This window comes from Felis catus, chromosome B3 (assembly GCF_018350175.1).
Source record: "Felis catus isolate Fca126 chromosome B3, F.catus_Fca126_mat1.0, whole genome shotgun sequence".
Taxonomy (NCBI): domain Eukaryota; kingdom Metazoa; phylum Chordata; class Mammalia; order Carnivora; family Felidae; genus Felis; species Felis catus.
Genome location: NC_058373.1, coordinates 134,236,265 through 134,253,181, shown reverse-complemented (window position 1 = coordinate 134,253,181; position 16,917 = coordinate 134,236,265).

Below are 16,917 nucleotides of genomic sequence, written 5' to 3'. Positions count from 1 at the left end.
CGGAATAGCAGCGGTGATGGTTATGATGACGTTTTGGGGGTGATGATGGGTTCGGAGCTGACGGCCAAGAAAGAATTCTTGAAGATGTCTTTGGTGCAAAAAAGGTGATTTTGTTAAAGCTCACGGGCAGGAGGACCCTTGGGCAAAAAGAGCTGCACTGGGGTTGTGAGGAATGACTAGCTATGTACTATAGAGTTGGGGAGGTAAGGTCAAAAGGGAACTTTCCAAAGAGATTTTCCTGTGCTGAAAAAGATTCACAGGATACTGGAGGCCTAGCTATTGTCAAGCTAAAGTTGTTTTCCCTCTAGCAAAGCATTAATATTAAGACGGGGGGGGGGGGGTTCCTGGGGAAATGTTTTCTCTGTATTTGCCTCAAGTATTTGTTAATGGGCTGCAGGTTATAAGGAAATTTAATTTTACCTGCCATTTCTTTCTTGCCTTTGTTCCCCATATCACTGAGGAGGAGATGTTGGGGCTCAGGAAACTGAGCCTACCAGTTTCTAGAGATTAAGCAATTGATAAGGTTGCCTTTTTCTTGTAATTTACTAAGATATTTGTGAACTGATGGAGACTCATGTCCTGCATGACTGTGATCTCTATCAGTTAACCGTTTGTTTTCTTTCCTTTCCTTTGGTCTTGGGCAGCCGGGAGTGCCTGAGAGATGTCACACACATCCCACCTCTATTTGTACTTTGCCCTCAGCCTGCCTTATGGTCCCTCATCAGTGGGATCTGCATCCTGCCACCCACGCCTGGAGGCCTTGGTAAGATTCTCTCTAGGTCTCATCCCTCATCCTGATCAGCTGTTGTGAGGGTTAACTGAGACAGGCAGGAGGCAACCAGAGCAGCGCTCAGGCCTCAGAAATGCTCAGTAGATGTTGGCTCTTAGGATTTTCAGCTGGATGCCTCCTTCAAGGGTAGAACAGGATCTGCTTTCTTCCCTGGCTTCAAAGCCCTCAGAACTTCTCTTTTGCCCCAGGGTTGAGCCCAAACACCACACGAGTTCCCCTCTCCAAATGATCCCTGCCCACATCTGTGGCTTCACTGCCTCTGCCTCTCACACATCTCCACACCCCCACCTCAAATCCCAAGTCACACACGTAAGCCAACTGCAGGTCCTTCCTTTCATCTCTGGGCCCTTGGGTGACCCTCCCTAGGCCTGGTTCACCCTTTCCATCCTCTGCTCCCTGTGGCTAATTTCTTCCCTTCCCTAATGACTTGGCACAGGTGTGACTTCCTTCAGATAGCCTTTCCTGGCTCCCAAGGACAGGAGGGGCACCTCTCTGGGTTCCCACGCCATGCCATCCTGCTTCTCCCAAAGCCCTGAATGTTGGGTTTTGTCAGTGTCAATTTACGGGCCTCTCTGCCTCTAACGGTTAGAAGCTCAGGGCAGTCTGAGCTCATCACTGTGTTAAATAATATTGGAATGAATGAGTGGGAGAATGATAGAATGAATGAGTTTAATGAATTGAATGAATGAACGAATGAATGCAAGTTCTCTTTTATTACAGAGTCAGAACCCCTGTGTTGTGCAATCCCACTCCCCCAGGGTGCTATCTCCGACCAGCTAGACCCTCAGGTGTAGCTCTGCAAAAGTCCTTAGTGACCACTGATCCTCATCTTTCACTGACTATCTCCAGCACCAGTTTTGCCTGCAGAGCCCTGGTGGTGCTCTAATTGATGTCCTATTTCTATTGTTTTTAACGTTTATTTATTTTTTGAGAGAGAGAGAGAGAGTGGGCCTGAGCAGGGAAGGAGCAGAGAGAGGTTGGGGGACAGAGGATCGGAAGTGGGCTCCATGCTGACCCCAGAGAGCCGATGCGGGGCTCAAACTCATGAACCACAAGATCATGACCTGAGCCCAAGTTGGACAATTAACGGACTGAGCCACCCAGGTGCCCCGATGTCCTATTTCTAGAGAATGAAATGAAGTAAAAGGTAGTTGTTACGTTGGTCATAGGTCACAGAGGAGCCAGATCCCATGCGTTTATTATGTTAAACTTTATTAGACACTAGGCAAAAAATGGAAATAACCCAAGTGTCCACCAACAGATGAGTGGATAAACAACATGGGGCATATATACACGCAATGGGATCTACAAAAAGGGATGAAAGTCTAATATATGCTACTATATGGATCAACCTTCAAGACGTTACGCTAAGTGAAATTAAGTCAGACATCAAAGGACAAATATTATCTGATTCTACTTATATGAGGTACTTAGAATAGTCAAATTCATAGAGTTAGAAAATAGATTAGTGGTTACCAGAGACTGGAGGAGAGGATAATGGGGAGCTACTACTATTTAATGGGTACAGAGCTTCTGTTTCGGATGATGAAAAAGATCTGAAAATGGATAGTGCCAAAGATTGCATGACATTGTGAATGTATGTGATGCCACAGAATTGTATGCTTAAAAATGGTTAAAAGGGTAAAATTTACGTATATCTATTTTACCAAACACACACAAAAAGCTTTATTAGAAACCTAAACTATGGCAACATCCTAACATGCATCCCTCAAGGGATGGCTATTATTTTATTTTTTATGAAATGTTTTATTAAAAAATTTCTTTTAATGTTTATTTATTTTTGAGAGGGACAGAGTGCAAGCAGGGGAGGGGCAGAGAGAGAGGGAGACACAGTATCTGAAGCAGGCTCCAGGCTCTGAGTCGTCAGCACAGAGCCTGACATGGGGCTTGAACCCACGAACCATGAGATCATGACCTGATGCTTAACCGACTGAGCCACCCAGGTGCCCCAAGGGGTGACTATTTATAAAGAAGCAAAGTTTCAGGGCCTAAAACATACCCCAGCCTTTTCTTTCCATTTTCCCTTGAGGCTTAAAATTGAAATGGAGAGCCCCAGAAGGCTAAACAGTGCGGACTACCAGAAGTACAAGGAATGTCAAATATTTACAGTTGGTTTCTTCGGTGGGTGAGATCCAGGCAAAACTGCTGGGGGAGGGAAATATTACAATATTCCGATAGCTCAGTGCATGCTTTGGAAAAGAAGCGGTTGCTTGTGTCAAAAGCATTTAGAAATATAATCAAGCTATTGTTTGTAATTGCTTAGCTAAAATGAGTTCCCCTCAAAAAAGAAAAAAAAAAAATTAAACCCAGGTGACTATTGTATGCCGGGTAATTGAAGCTATTTCAAAGTTAAGAAAAGGGAAGGCAATTGAATGGATTTAGTGGGTGATAGAAATAAGAATTCAAGGCTGCTTTTTGCAGCCTGAATTAGATGTGAAGCTTCCAGAAGTGGCTGTCCCTGACAGTGGGGAGGCTGAGGGATTAGTCCTCAAAAGTTGATTTGGCCTCTGCTTGGAATTGAGCTTTCTGCCAACTGCTGAAGAGAGATCAAAGTCCATGTGTTGTTTTGACTCCACGGAAACCTCAAGGAGAAACCACAAGCCATCGGCCCGCAGCCAGCACCCCTCAGCAGCCCAGGAAGTATCCGTTAGGCAGGAAAGATCCAAGTCCCCGTCTGCCGAGTCCACAGAGGTAGCTGGGAAGGGCTTGGATTCTGGTTTCCAGCTGTCTTCCGTTCGGGCTGGGTCTCTAGCTGGGTCTCTGCCTTCGAGGGCTTCATACAACTTCCCCTTTCTGCAGAGCACGGTTGCACCTCTGATCTCCAGTCTGCTTGACCTCTTGAGGAGAAAACAGGGAGGGAGGTGACTGTAACAGTCTGTGCCTTACAGCTGGCGGCGGGTGAGACTCCCAGAGTATAGGGGAGCTGAGATGTGAAGACCTCCAGGCGTCAAAGGGAGGGACACGGGGGTGGACTTAATCACTTCCCTCATCCGCAGATCTCAAATCAAACTTTATTTCCTCCAGAAGTCTCCTTGACCCCCTAGGCCAAGCTGGCACCTCCTGTTATATAAGTTCTCATAACTGCCAAATATTTCCTTCAAAACACTCATTACCTTAGGGAGCTCTAAATCCGTAAAATTATTTGATCGTCTGATTCTCCCACTAGATCTTAAGCTGCACGAGAGTAGGACGCATGCCTGTTTTGCTGGCTGCCATGTCTCCTATTCTTAACAGTGACCGGCAGAGAGTAGATGTTCAATAAATGCTTGTTGACTGAGTCGGTCAAAAGGAACCAGAGGAGATGGAAAGGGAGTTCTGAAATAATTTCACTGGGGTCCTGAAATTCAACTTGCACCCATGTTATTGCACTTAATTCCAAAATGAGGCTGGAACAGCTTACCATTTCCAACCATGGCAGCAATTATATTAACCATTTATTGAGTTCTTACTGTATGCCATGTTCCTATTTTATCTCATTCGGGGGTTTGTCTCATTTGATCCTGACAACTAGGCTCTGGGGTCGGCACTATTGTTATTCCCGCACCGAAGATGAAAACACCAAAGCTCTGAGAAACTGGCTGAGCGTCTTGCCCACGGTCACACAAACATGTGGCAGAGTGGGGTTTTGACTCTTGTTGGGTTTCGTCTCACAAACTCCATGGAGGGTCTGGGGCTCAGAGAGGTTAAGCAACCTGCGTGAGGCTACCCAGCTAGGAAGCCACAGAGTCAGGTTTCAAACCGGACTCTGATTCCAAAAGACCACTCTCCAAAAGAAAGTCTTCATGGCCCAGTGAAAAATGTCATTTTAGAAAATGGCTAGAGATGTCTGAGCAAGTGAGGCCACCAGGGTGAACCGGAACCGGCAATTTCATTTCCGCTGAACAGAAGACTGGAAGTTCCTGCTGAAGGGTCTGGCCTCCCAACTCCAGCTTGGTACCGACCACACATTCCTGTCTGCCTCTGTCTCCGGGAATTACCTTTCCTCTGAGTTTCCCCAGCCTGCGGCCACTACCTCACATTGAACCCTTTATCTGGGACCAAAGCCTGGGCGGGGGGAGGGCTTCCTGTGACCTCCCAGCAAATCTCCCTGCCTTCACAGTGCCCGCCTGGCACTCAGCCAGCCCCTCTACACTGCAGTGCCAGGGCCCCACACAGCTGGGAGTTCCCGAAAGGCTAAGCAACCTTGTCCCCTGTCTTAGGAACAGAGCGGCTCTTGAGTTCATTCTGCTGGCAGAGCAGAGGGAAATCACGGCCCCTGTTGGAAAGGGGCCCACCCGATGGGAGATTCCATAAGCACGGCTGAGCTAGCGGCACAAGGGACCCATGGTTTTTAGAGTTCTCAAAAGTACGTTGCTCGGCCACAAATAATGCCATTGTCACAGCAGAACTTCCTGTTTTGCACAGATCGACCATATTAAAAACAGAAAGAGGCAAGAGGCTGGCATTCATTGTGTCTGCTCAGTTGTTTGGGAGATGTTGACTTCTGGGGGTGGTTTGGGGGCAGGCAAAAATACGTGAGGGGCACAGGGCCACCAAGCTTCCTTTCTGCTGCCTACTCTTCCAGCAGCCCCGGGCCTGACTGTCACAATACATTTCCTGACTGGTCCCGGCGCTGGGCTCATTCCCCTTCGGTCTCCACACGGCTTCTAGACCAACAGTCCCCAGGTGGTTTTTTCGGTCACATCATCTATTTGCTCAAGACCCTCTAGTGGCCTTTCCGAAGACCACAGAGGAACTTCTGAAGACTTAGCAAAGCATCCGAAGCCCTCCTCTGGTGACTGTGACCACATTTACACAGACCCTGCTTCCGGGGCTGAAACCAGGGTGAAACCAGTGTGCCGTTGAAGAGGGCACCAAAGAACTCAGTAACCAAAAGTACCGATCTTAAAAAATCAAAATGAATGCCAAAAACCCCCGCGATGAACAAAATACCAAAATTTCACATAAGGACAGGGTGGGGCCCTGTACTTGTAGCAGCCCCTCAGGGGCCTGTTCCCTGTCTCCCACCCTCCCCCACCCGGTTCCTGACCTGCTTTACTTTTTCATGGCATTTCTCACCATCTGATGCATCATTTTGTTTACTTCTCGCCCGTTCCTGTACTAGAATCTAAGCCTCATGAGAGCAGGGCCTGATGACCCATGGCTGACTCCCAGAGTCCGGAACGGGGCCCGGTGTGTGGCACATATTCAATTATGTTTGTCAAATTAAATCTCTTTAGTCTAACTCCTATGTGCAGCCTCAACACATAAAGCAGATAAATGAAGATTTTAGTTAGTATGAAATACTTTTCTACATTTAAATTTATATAATTACTTAGGCAGCTGAAGGAAATATTTTATGTTCACTTGAGCATAAAAATTTGAAAATTGATGTTAGGGACACTTGGCCTCACCACACAGCATCCTCATTTTGTTTTATTTTGTTTTTAATGTTTATTTCTTTTGGGAGAGAGAGAGAGCGCGCGCATGAGGAAGTGTGAGTGGGGAAGGGGGAGATAGGGAGAGAGAGAGAGAATCCCAAGCAGGCTTTATGCTGTCAGTGCAGAGCCTGGCACGGGGCTCGATCCAGTGAACCATGAGATCATGACCTGAGCCGAAATCAAAAGAGTAGGACACTCAACTGTGTGAGCCACCCAGGTGCCCCTCTTATTTTACTTCATATTGCATTTTCTTGGTACAATCTCAAGAGAATCTCGACTGACCAAGATATGCAGTTGAAATTGTAACTATTAAAAAACAACAAACTTTAAATGGGTGAATTGTATGGTACATGAATTATATCTCCAATAAAGCTGTTAAACAAAACAAAATTGTTCCCCTTGCAAATCTCTAGATGAATGAAGATTTTCTTTTACGAAATAGAGGTGGAAGGAGACCCTTCCCCACAGTCTGGATGAAAATCTATCAACCTGAAAACAAGCTTACTGTGTCGATGCTCTCCACCATCTTGAAATTTAGCCTGTAACCTGTCATATGTATGTTCTTATTTATGACAATTAAAAAAAATTTTTTTTAGTGTTTATTTATTTTTGAGAGGGAGAGAGTGCAAGCAGGGAAAGGACAGAAAGAGAGAGGGAGACACAGAATCTGAAGCAGGCTCCAGGCTCTGAGTTGTCAGCACAGAGTCTGACACGGGGCTCACACTCATGGACTGTGAGATCATGTCCTGTACTGAAGTCAGATGCTTAACCGACTGAGTGAGCCACCCAGGCACCCCTATTATAATTTTTAAATAGTTTTTTTTTTAATTTTTATTAAAAAAAATTTTTTTTAGTGTTTATTTATTTTTGAAGGAGAGAGAGAGACAGAGTGTGAGTGGGGAGGGGCAGAGAGAGAGGGAGACACAGAACCCGAAGCAGGCTCCAGGCTCTGAGCTGTCAGCACAGAGCCCGACGCGGGGCTCGAACTCACAAACCGCGAGATCACGACCTGAGCCGAAGTCGGACGCTCAACCGACGGAGCCACCCAGGCGCCCCTAAAATAGTTTAAAATAGGGGTGCCTGGCTGGCTCGGTCAGTAGAGCATATGACTCTTGATCTTGGGGTTATGAGTTCAAGCCCCATGTTAAGTGTAGAGATTACTTAAAAATAAATTAATAAAAAAAATCCTAAAACAACTTTTTAAAAAACTTAATAAATTTTACTAAAATCTTATCATTAATTTAATAAAATAAAATAGTTTAAAATATACCTCAAAACAGAAATTTGAATACTGAATCTCTAGTTTTAGCTGTGCACCTAAAACCTAATATTATGTGTCAATTATACCTCAATAAAAAAAATAGAGATTTGAATTCAAAAATTTGAGGACCCACCTACTTGAAGTGTCCCTGATGAACAGGTTTCTGAAAATCACTGTTTTCCAGTAGTCGGGCACCCATCGTATGCCAGCCATTACTTCCTCGTATTTTCTGGGTTTCTATCCTGTGTACTCCCGGCAAACAAGCTCTCTGGGGCAGGAATTTCCAGCTGTGCCTGGCACACGGCTCATGCTCAAGCAGTGTTTTTGTTTCGTTTTGTTTTTAATTGGCTTGACCCGTCTTGATTTGATCTGGTGAGTCCTCAGTGTCTATCTGTTTTTGGGCTCTCTGGTAAAAACTAAAAAGACATGCAGTTTTCGTGTCAAAGAGTCGTTAAACACCAATAATAACAATTAACATGCGTTTAAACTCTCTGTTGTGAGATTTACTTGGTTTTCTCCATTCGGTGATTACAACTCTGTGCACCAAGTGCTATTCTTATCCCCATTTTACTGAAGAAGAAACAAAGGCTGCCAAGTTTCTGAGAAGAAATTGTTACTACGGTCACACAGCTGGGAAGCTGAGAGCTGGCACTCAAACCAGACAGGCTGGCACCAGAGCCAGCGTGCAAATGATAGGAAGTCACTGGATGGGCCAATAGGAAGAGAAGGGAAAGAGAAATACAAGAAGAAAGCCCAGAACTGAGTCAGGTGGAGGAGGAACATGCAAAAGAATGGCCCAAAATATAGGTGAAAACCAAGAAAGAGAAGCATCACAGAGTTCAAGGGAAAATGGCTGAGTGTGTCGAGCATGGAAAATAGTTTCTCAGACTTAGGCATCATGGGAACTCTTGGAAATCAAGAGTTGGAAATCAAGAGTTGGAAAACAAGAGCCCGACGAGGGGCTCGAACTCACGAACTGTGAGATGGTGACTCGAGCTGCAGTTGAACGTTCAACTGACTGAGCCACCCAGGTGCCCCTATGGCTAGATAATTGTGTGCTGTGGGGGCTGTCCTGTGCATTGTAGATCGTTAAGTAGCATCTCTGGACTCCACCTGCTAGGTGCCAGTGGACCCCTCCCCTGAGTCATGAGGACCAAAAATGTTTCCAGACAGTGCCAAGTGTCTCATGGGGACAGAAGCTGGATTGGAGTGAGGAGAGGCGAGAACAGGAGGTGCGAGGGGAGATCCAGAAACGAGGGGGGAGGCAGGGCCAAGGGGGACATCTGTTGTTGTCTTTAAAACCCATATATACTTAAGAGTTTTATATAGATGTGTATGTATATATACACGTAGATATGTATACATATGTGTATACGTGTATACACATATGTATACATAACATACATCTACACGTAGGAGTTATTTTTACATGTATATTATGCTTTAACATATGCACATGTATTTTATATTAATACTATATGTTAAAGTTTTAAAACTGTTTATGTACATATAAGAGAGAGCAGAGAAAGTCTATAGGTTGGTCCAGGGGAGAGTGAAAATTTGCAGATGAAGGAGAGAGAGAGAGAGAGAGAGGGAGAGGAGATGTGATTTTCTGGGATAGACAAAAAGGAGTAGGATCCAGGCCACGAGCTGAGGGGTTTGCCTTTGAAAGGAGTGGGGACACTTGCTCCAGCGTAAGAGAAGAAAGAGAGGCCTGTTGCAGAAGTAGATGTAGGAAGGTGTGTGCATTTGGTGGCGGCAAGAGGAGGGAGTTCCCATCTGTTGGCTTCTATTTTCCCAACCAAACATGCGGCTGGGTCAGCAGCAGAGCTGGGGTGGAGAGCGGGGTGGAGGAGGGAGGAAAAGGCCCAATACTTGCATTGGAGCAAAGCAAGCCAAAAGGAGAAGAGGCAGTGTCGATAGCCCATTTGCAGTCTGAGACCAGGAGTTTGGACTGAAGCCAGCCCATGGTGGTGTAAGGATTTTCTCCAGTAACCTCATCTGTGCTGGAGTCGGCGTGGAGCAGGTGGATGAGGCCTCTGGTCCCTGGCAGTAGCTCCCCCAGGCAGCGTTCCGGAGCCAAGCCTCAACATTTGGTTGTTCTTCCTTTAGCCAGAGGGAAATGCGCACCTTCAAGATCAAGAACTGGGGTGGGGTTGCACAGCACCCTTTCGTCCCCAGGAGCAGGTGCACAAATCTCCCAGCTCGTCCCCCGTCCTCCAAGTCCACATTTTGTGCATGCACCTGTGAGCCCTGACTCTACTCCACTGAGCTGCAGCCAAAGTCCACTGACCTTCCACATCCTGCCAGTGATGCCCCTGCTCCTCTGCAAGTCATGTCTGCCCCCCACTTCCAAGGACACCTTCCTTTTGGCTACTGTTCCCAGTCCCAGTGAGAGGGACAGCAAATATGAGCAATGATTCCATGTGGGAATCAATATGCAAAATTCTATACCTTATGATCAGCTCGTCTTCAAATGAAGCAAGTCTTCCAGTAGACACGAGACAAAAGGAAATTCCAATGAGAGAAATTTCAATTCACCCCAACACCTCCTTCTGGAATCCACCCATCTTCCCCTAGAGAGCATTCTGGAATGCTGATCACTTTTTTTGGAGCCAGGAAGTCAAATTAGAAAAACGATCTCTGGCAGCTTATTTTGACTTGATTTAAGAATGATTCAATAAGCCAACTTTATGGTTTCTGTGACATTTGGAACACCCATGATGTCAGGATATTAACCCCAAACCAGGGAGTGGATGGTTTTCACTGTCCTGGTCAAATCATTGTAAGGGCATAGGAAATGTTGGCTCTCTGAAGATCTCCACAGTGTGACTGCTGACCAAGCTACTGGCAAGGGACAGCCTAACATCATACAGGGGTTCTCAAATGTGAACAAGCATCAGAATCCCCTGGAGGGCTTCTTGATTCAGTAGACCTAGGGCATTTGCATTCCTAAGCTCCCAGAAGATGCTGCTGCTCTGGAAGCCATACTTTATAACACAGGCATAATGGAAGAAGATAGGCATTGATTGGCGTTAGATTCGAGTTTGAATCTGGGTTTCATCGAGCTATGGAAGCCTGGGCAAGTTACTTCACTGCTCACTTATAAAATTGGGATCATACTGTGCACTTGTTTTGAAAATCAGAGAGAAATCATGTCAAGTCCAAGGCCCTTAGTAGGCAGTCAGTAAAAGAAAGTGGCAGCTATTTTTAATCACTATTCTAACACACCTGCACAACTCATAGTTATTTGGATTAGGCATTCAAGACAAGCATCGACTTGGCCTCAGAAGTCGTGAGGAGGTTACTGAATTGGTAATCTCTCCACCCTCTCTTCCTCCTCTTCTGAGCATCCAGGCACCAAAATAGCCCCCCCAACGCCCACCAATGCACTTCCAGCGATGACATTGCCAAGCGGAGGAGATAACTGATCACTTTCACATTTTGTAATATTTTAAGTACATTATCTTTAAAATCTAGGTCAGGATGAAAAATGAACTTGGGCTCATGAAATGTTAGAGCTGGGAAGAAACTTTAAAACCATCTAATTTTCTTGTTAAAGATGGGAGAGTTAAAGGTGAAGAAACTGAGACCCAGAGAGGGGCAGTGACCTGTGAAGGTGGCACAGTAAGTCAAATGGCAGGTGCAGACCTGGAAGCCAGGTATGCTGCCTGCCAGCCCTGGGCCATCACCTCCTGATTCTCAGCCTGCGGGGTGAGCATGGAGAGAGGTCATTGAAAAAACAGCCCAATCGTGCTTTCTCCTCTAGGGTTTTGATGGTTTCCTGTCTCACATTCAGGTCCTTTATCCATTTTGAGTTTATTTTTGTGAATGGTGTGAGAAAGTGGTCTAGTTTCAACCTTCTGCATGTTGTTGTCCAGTTCTCCCAGCACCATTTGTTAAAGAGACTGTCTTTTTTCCATTGGATGTTCTTTCCTGCTTTGTCAAAGATTAGTTGGCCATACGTTTGTGGGTCTAGTTCTGGGGTTTCTATTCTATTCCATTAGTCTATGTGTCTGTTTTTGTGCCAATACCATGCTGTCTTGATGGTTATAGCTTTGTAGTAGAGGCTAAAGTCTGGGATTGTGATGCCTCCTGCTTTGGTCTTCTTCTTCAAAATTACTTTGGCTATTCGGGGCCTTTTGTGGTTCCATATGAATTTTAGGATTGCTTGTTCTAGTTTCGAGAAGAATGCTGGTGCAATTTTGATTGGGATTGCATTGAATGTGTGGATAGCTTTGGGTAGTATTGACATTTTGACAATATTTATTCTTCCAATCCATGAGCAGGGAATGCCTTTCCATTTCTTTATATCTTCTTCAATTACCTTCATAAGCTTTCTATAGTTTTCAGCATACAGATCTTTTACATCTTTGGTTAGATTTATTCCTAGGTATTTTATGCTTCTTGGTGCAATTATGAATGGGATCAGTTTCTTTATTTGTCTTTCTGAACAAATCAGGAGACTATAGATGCTGGAGAGGATGTGGAGAAATGGGAACCCTCTTGCACTGTTGGTGGGAATGCAAATTGGTGCAGCCACTCTGGAAAACAGTGTGGAGGTTCCTCAGAAAATTAAAAATAGACCTACCCTATGACCCAGCAATAGCACTGCTAGGAATTTACCCAAGGGATACAGGAGTACCGATGCATAGGGGCACTTGCACCCCAATGTTTACAGCAGCACTCTCAACAATAGCCAAATTATGGAAAGAGCCTAAATGTCCATCAACTGATGAATGGATAAAGAAATTGTGGTTTATATAAACAATGGAGTACTACATGGCAATGAGAAAGAACGAAATATGGCCCTTTGTAGCAACGTGGATGGAACTGGAGAGTGTGATGCTAAGTGAAATAAGCCATACAGAGAAAGACAGATACCATATGTTTTCACTCTTATGTGGATCCTGAGAAACTTAACAGAAACCCATGGGGGAGGGGAAGGAAAAAAAAAAAAGAGGTTAGAGTGGGAGAGAGCCAAAGCATAAAAGACTCTTAAAAACTGAGAATAAACTGAGGGTTGATGGGGGGTGAGAGGGAGGGGAGGGTGGGTGATGGGTATTGAGGAGGGCACCTTTTGGGATGAGCACTGGGTGTTGTATGGAAACCAATTTGACAATAAATTTCATATATTGAAAAATAAAAAAAATTAAAAAAAACCCAGCCCAATCAACCAAAACCGTTATGCTTTCATAAATAAAACTGCAAATCCCCTGGGCTGGCGGGGAGACCCAGGAGTTCTGAGTATGAGAGATTGTCATCCAAAGGCAATGGTTCTACTCCCTAGGGGGACAGATCACAATCTCTGAGGAAAAGGGGGCATTTTTTATGCTAATCAGTGAAGGGTATGTGTTCAAAAAAGTTTGGAAACACTGACCTTATGCCATGTCACCTTCCTGCTTAATCTTTCATTTAGTAGGTCAGAAGGTAAGCCAGATTCTTGGCCTTAATTCTTCTAAAACTACTTCCTGTAACAGATTCCTCTGGTCTCCATCTTCCATCATCTTCCTGTAACATTACGCTCCACAGGCAGAGAGATCTTGCTCTGTGCCCAGCACAGAACAGACATCTTTCACTTGTATTTAACTTATTAAAATGAATAGGTTAAAGACCGATTTGCATTAATTTTTCTCTTACTCCATTATCTTCCGCTGTTCAGAAGCCTATTATTTGCCAGTCTTTAACCGCTGTGGTGGTTCAAAGATAACCTCTTGCTGTCAGTCAGCGAGCATGTGTTGAACATGCCTTGTAACTGTTGGCCACTGAACCCCACGGATGATTACATGATCAACAAGCATGGGCCCTGTCCCTGCTCTTGAGAGCGTCCAGGCTGCGTTCTAGGAAACGATGTCTTTCTGGCAAAAGGGCAGGCCTGGCCAGGTGGGATGCTAGAGCTGGCTCATACAAGCTTGTAGGAGCTGATGGTTAACTTTTCAGGGATTTTGTGAGCTGGTGGTTAAACACAGCCATTATTTCAAGTTAAGTTGTATAAACTGACCATTAACTAAATAAAAGACAGAGGTACACCCTCAAAGCTCATCACAAAGATGATGGAAACACACTCAAACTTGATGTGCACTCAAGAGTCTTCATTTCCCAACCGTTTTGGGATGTTTTGCCAGGGTCCTGAGGTCATTTGCATCTGTATGGTAGAAATGGTACCTAACGGTGTCCTGCCGGGCACTTCCCAACTCTGCTTCAGCCTCAGGTACTGTAGCTCAGGTATGGTGTTAGTATGTACATCCCAGAAATCATCAAATGTTACAAACTAGGGTGTGGTTGTCTTTTCTTCCCTGAAGAGCTGGTTGTTAACCCTGTAGTAGCACACCGCGGCATAAAAGTGACATAGTATAAGGTAGAGGAACCAAATGAGGAACGAAGAACATTCGGAGGGAGTGGCTCCAATCGGTCCTTGAATGCTAAGTGGAGAGAGATGGGGTGAGGGGTAATGGTGGGTAAATCTGCCTACGCACCTGTCTTGAGGGGATTGTCAACATTGTCTTTGGAGGGAAAGATGAGGCTATTTGTTTCAACGTTTTTGTTTTGTTTTGTTTTTTTTTATTTTTATTTTTGGGACAGAGAGAGACAGAGCATGAACGGGGGAGGGGCAGAGAGAGAGGGAGACACAGAATCGGAAACAGGCTCCAGGCTCTGAGCCATCAGCCCAGAGCCTGACGCGGGGCTCCAACTCACGGACCGCGAGATCGTGACCTGGCTGAAGTCGGACGCTCAACCGACTGCGCCACCCAGGCGCCCCAAGGCTATTTGTTTCAATAATCGGTATTGAGATTTAACTCACATACATGGCCTATTTAAAGGGCACAACTCAATGACTTCTTAATATATTCACAGAGTTGTGCAACCATCACCACAATTACCTTTAGAGCATTTTCATCACCCTGAAAAGAAACTCTGGTACCTATTAGGGGACACTCCCCATTTCCCCCCAAGTCCCTTCCCCGCCCAGAATTTTAGGCAACCACTAATCTACTTTCTGCCTTTATAGATTTATAGTGTTGTTGTTTTTCTTTTTAAGCTGACACAGAAACCAGAAACTATGAGTTAATCTTGGAGAGTGTTTCGTGGGTTGCATGCCCCTGTGCCAGTCAGTAATTTACCTGATTTTCCCAGTGTGAGCTTGATAAAATGGCCTCTTGACTGTCGCTGACTCACCCCCTCATAGTGGGCCAACTGGTTTCCCTGGGAGGGATCGAGGAGGAAAAATTCATACAGGTGAGCTGAGTTGTCATTACAGATAGCTTCAGGCTGGAGGTTAACAAGCTGCGATCTTGATAGTTGAGGAATTCAAAGAAGCAAGCCAGGGTGCTACTCACGTTGGGTGTGACCTGATGTAACTGTACACCCAAAACATTCTAAGGGCTGACAAGCCTCTCTGGAGAACTGTGCTGTGGTCAGTCTTCAGACATTTCTAAGAAAGCCCAAAGCCTGTACAGCTGTACAAACTGTTCTATCACTGACTTGGTGGCCCCAGGAGGAGTGGAAAGAGGGTCTTACTCCCTACTTCCAACAATGCATCACTCCACTGGTTCAGGTGGCCACTTGTGCAGTATAACTTGAGGGCATGACGAAGACTTCACCTATCTTAAAATAAATGCCCATCTCCAGCCTACAACAGTGCCTGAAATCCCTGTCATTCCTCTGAGTTGCACCATCATCCCCAGAGGCTACAAGAAAGGTTCCTGTGATGTGGGCTGGGGTCAGGTGGTTCAAGCCAGCAAGATGTTACATTGGGGAGCAGGGACTGGATCCTGTGTGCAGTGGGACGTTGAGATGTGAGGTGTGGATTGAAGTGGTGAGGAGTAGTGACCATTCTAGATTATAAAGATAAGAGGGTATATTTTGGGGAAAGATGGGTCCAGATGAGAAAGTGAGGAGAGTAGAATAGGCCAGTGGAAAGTACCATTGAAGAGATGTAGAAAGGAAAGGTCCCTACATTTAAGGAAAAATATGGGGCGTTCGTTCCATCCCATCTAGTTCCTTCAGCCACCATTTTCCCTCTGTTATTTGCACAGTCTTCGTCCTCTCCTCCCATCCATATGACAAATAATTGCAAGTATTTATTTTTTGCCTTTGATCTCCTGCTGTTGCCACATATCTGAACTGAATAAAACATCTCTTTTGAAATTCACAAAAGAAATTGATTGAACTGTGTTTTTTTTAATATATATATATTTATTAAAAAAAAATTTTTTTTTAACGTTTATTTATTTTTGGGGGGACAGAGAAAGACAGAGCATGAACAGGGGAGGGGCAGAGAGAGAGGGAGACACAGAATCGGAAACAGGCTCCAGGCTCCGAGCCATCAGCCCAGAGCCCAACGCGGGGCTCGAACTCACGGACCGCGAGATCGTGACCTGGCTGAAGTCGGACGCTTAACCGACTGCGCCACCCAGGCGCCCCAATATATATATTTTTAAAGAGTCTGGATTCCATTAGGAAAAAACACTCCCTTGGAAGAAAAAAAGAACATGGAGTGCATCACGTATTCACTTTCCTTCATGTGCAAGGATGTAGCGGTGAGCACGCTCTTACTGGCCACTTGCCTTGTTGTGGCGGGAGGTGAGATAAACAAGTATAAGCTGAAAGTATGTCTGTACTCTGTGAGGATCTTGAGAACCAGCCCCCCCCCCCACCCTCCTGTGCCCTCCAGGGGACAGCATTTCCCAGCCAGGACTCTTGGAGTTTCTTTGGGCAGTGACTGATTAATTTCTTAACAATCATCACTGTTTTTATGATCTCCAAGTGATCCCACCTGTGTCTATAGGCTCCCAAAGTGTTCTTTCTGAATGGTCACCCCGTCTCTGGGACCCTGTCTCCACGCGGGCTACTGTTGCTATTTTTGTTTGTTTTGTTGTTGTTGCTGTAAATTGTGGTAAATGCCCATAACATAAAATTTGCCATTTTTATTTGTTTTGAATTTTTTTCATGTTTATTTATTTTTGAGAGAGAGAGAGAGAGAGAGAGAGAGAGAGAGAGGGCAAGAGGTGGAGGGGCAGAGAGAGAGGGAGACACAGAATCCAAAGCAGGCTCCAGGCTTTGAGCTGTCAGTGCAGAGCCCATAGTGGGGCTCGAACCCATGAACTGTGGGATCATGACCTGAGCCAAAGTCGGACGCTTAACCGACTAGGCCACCGAGGTGCCCCCAAATTTACCACTTTTAAAGTGAACACTTCAGTGGCATTAAGTGTATACACAGTGTTGTGCAACCACTAGCACTATCTACTTCCAGAATATTTCATCACTGCAAACGGAAACCTCATATCTATTAAGCAGTTCCTCACAGTTCCCCACCCCCTCACAGCTCTTGGCAACCACTAATCTGCTTTCTTTCTCTATGGACTTACCTATTCTGAACATTCCATGTAAATAGAGTCATAGAGTGTGTGGCCTTTTGTGTCCGG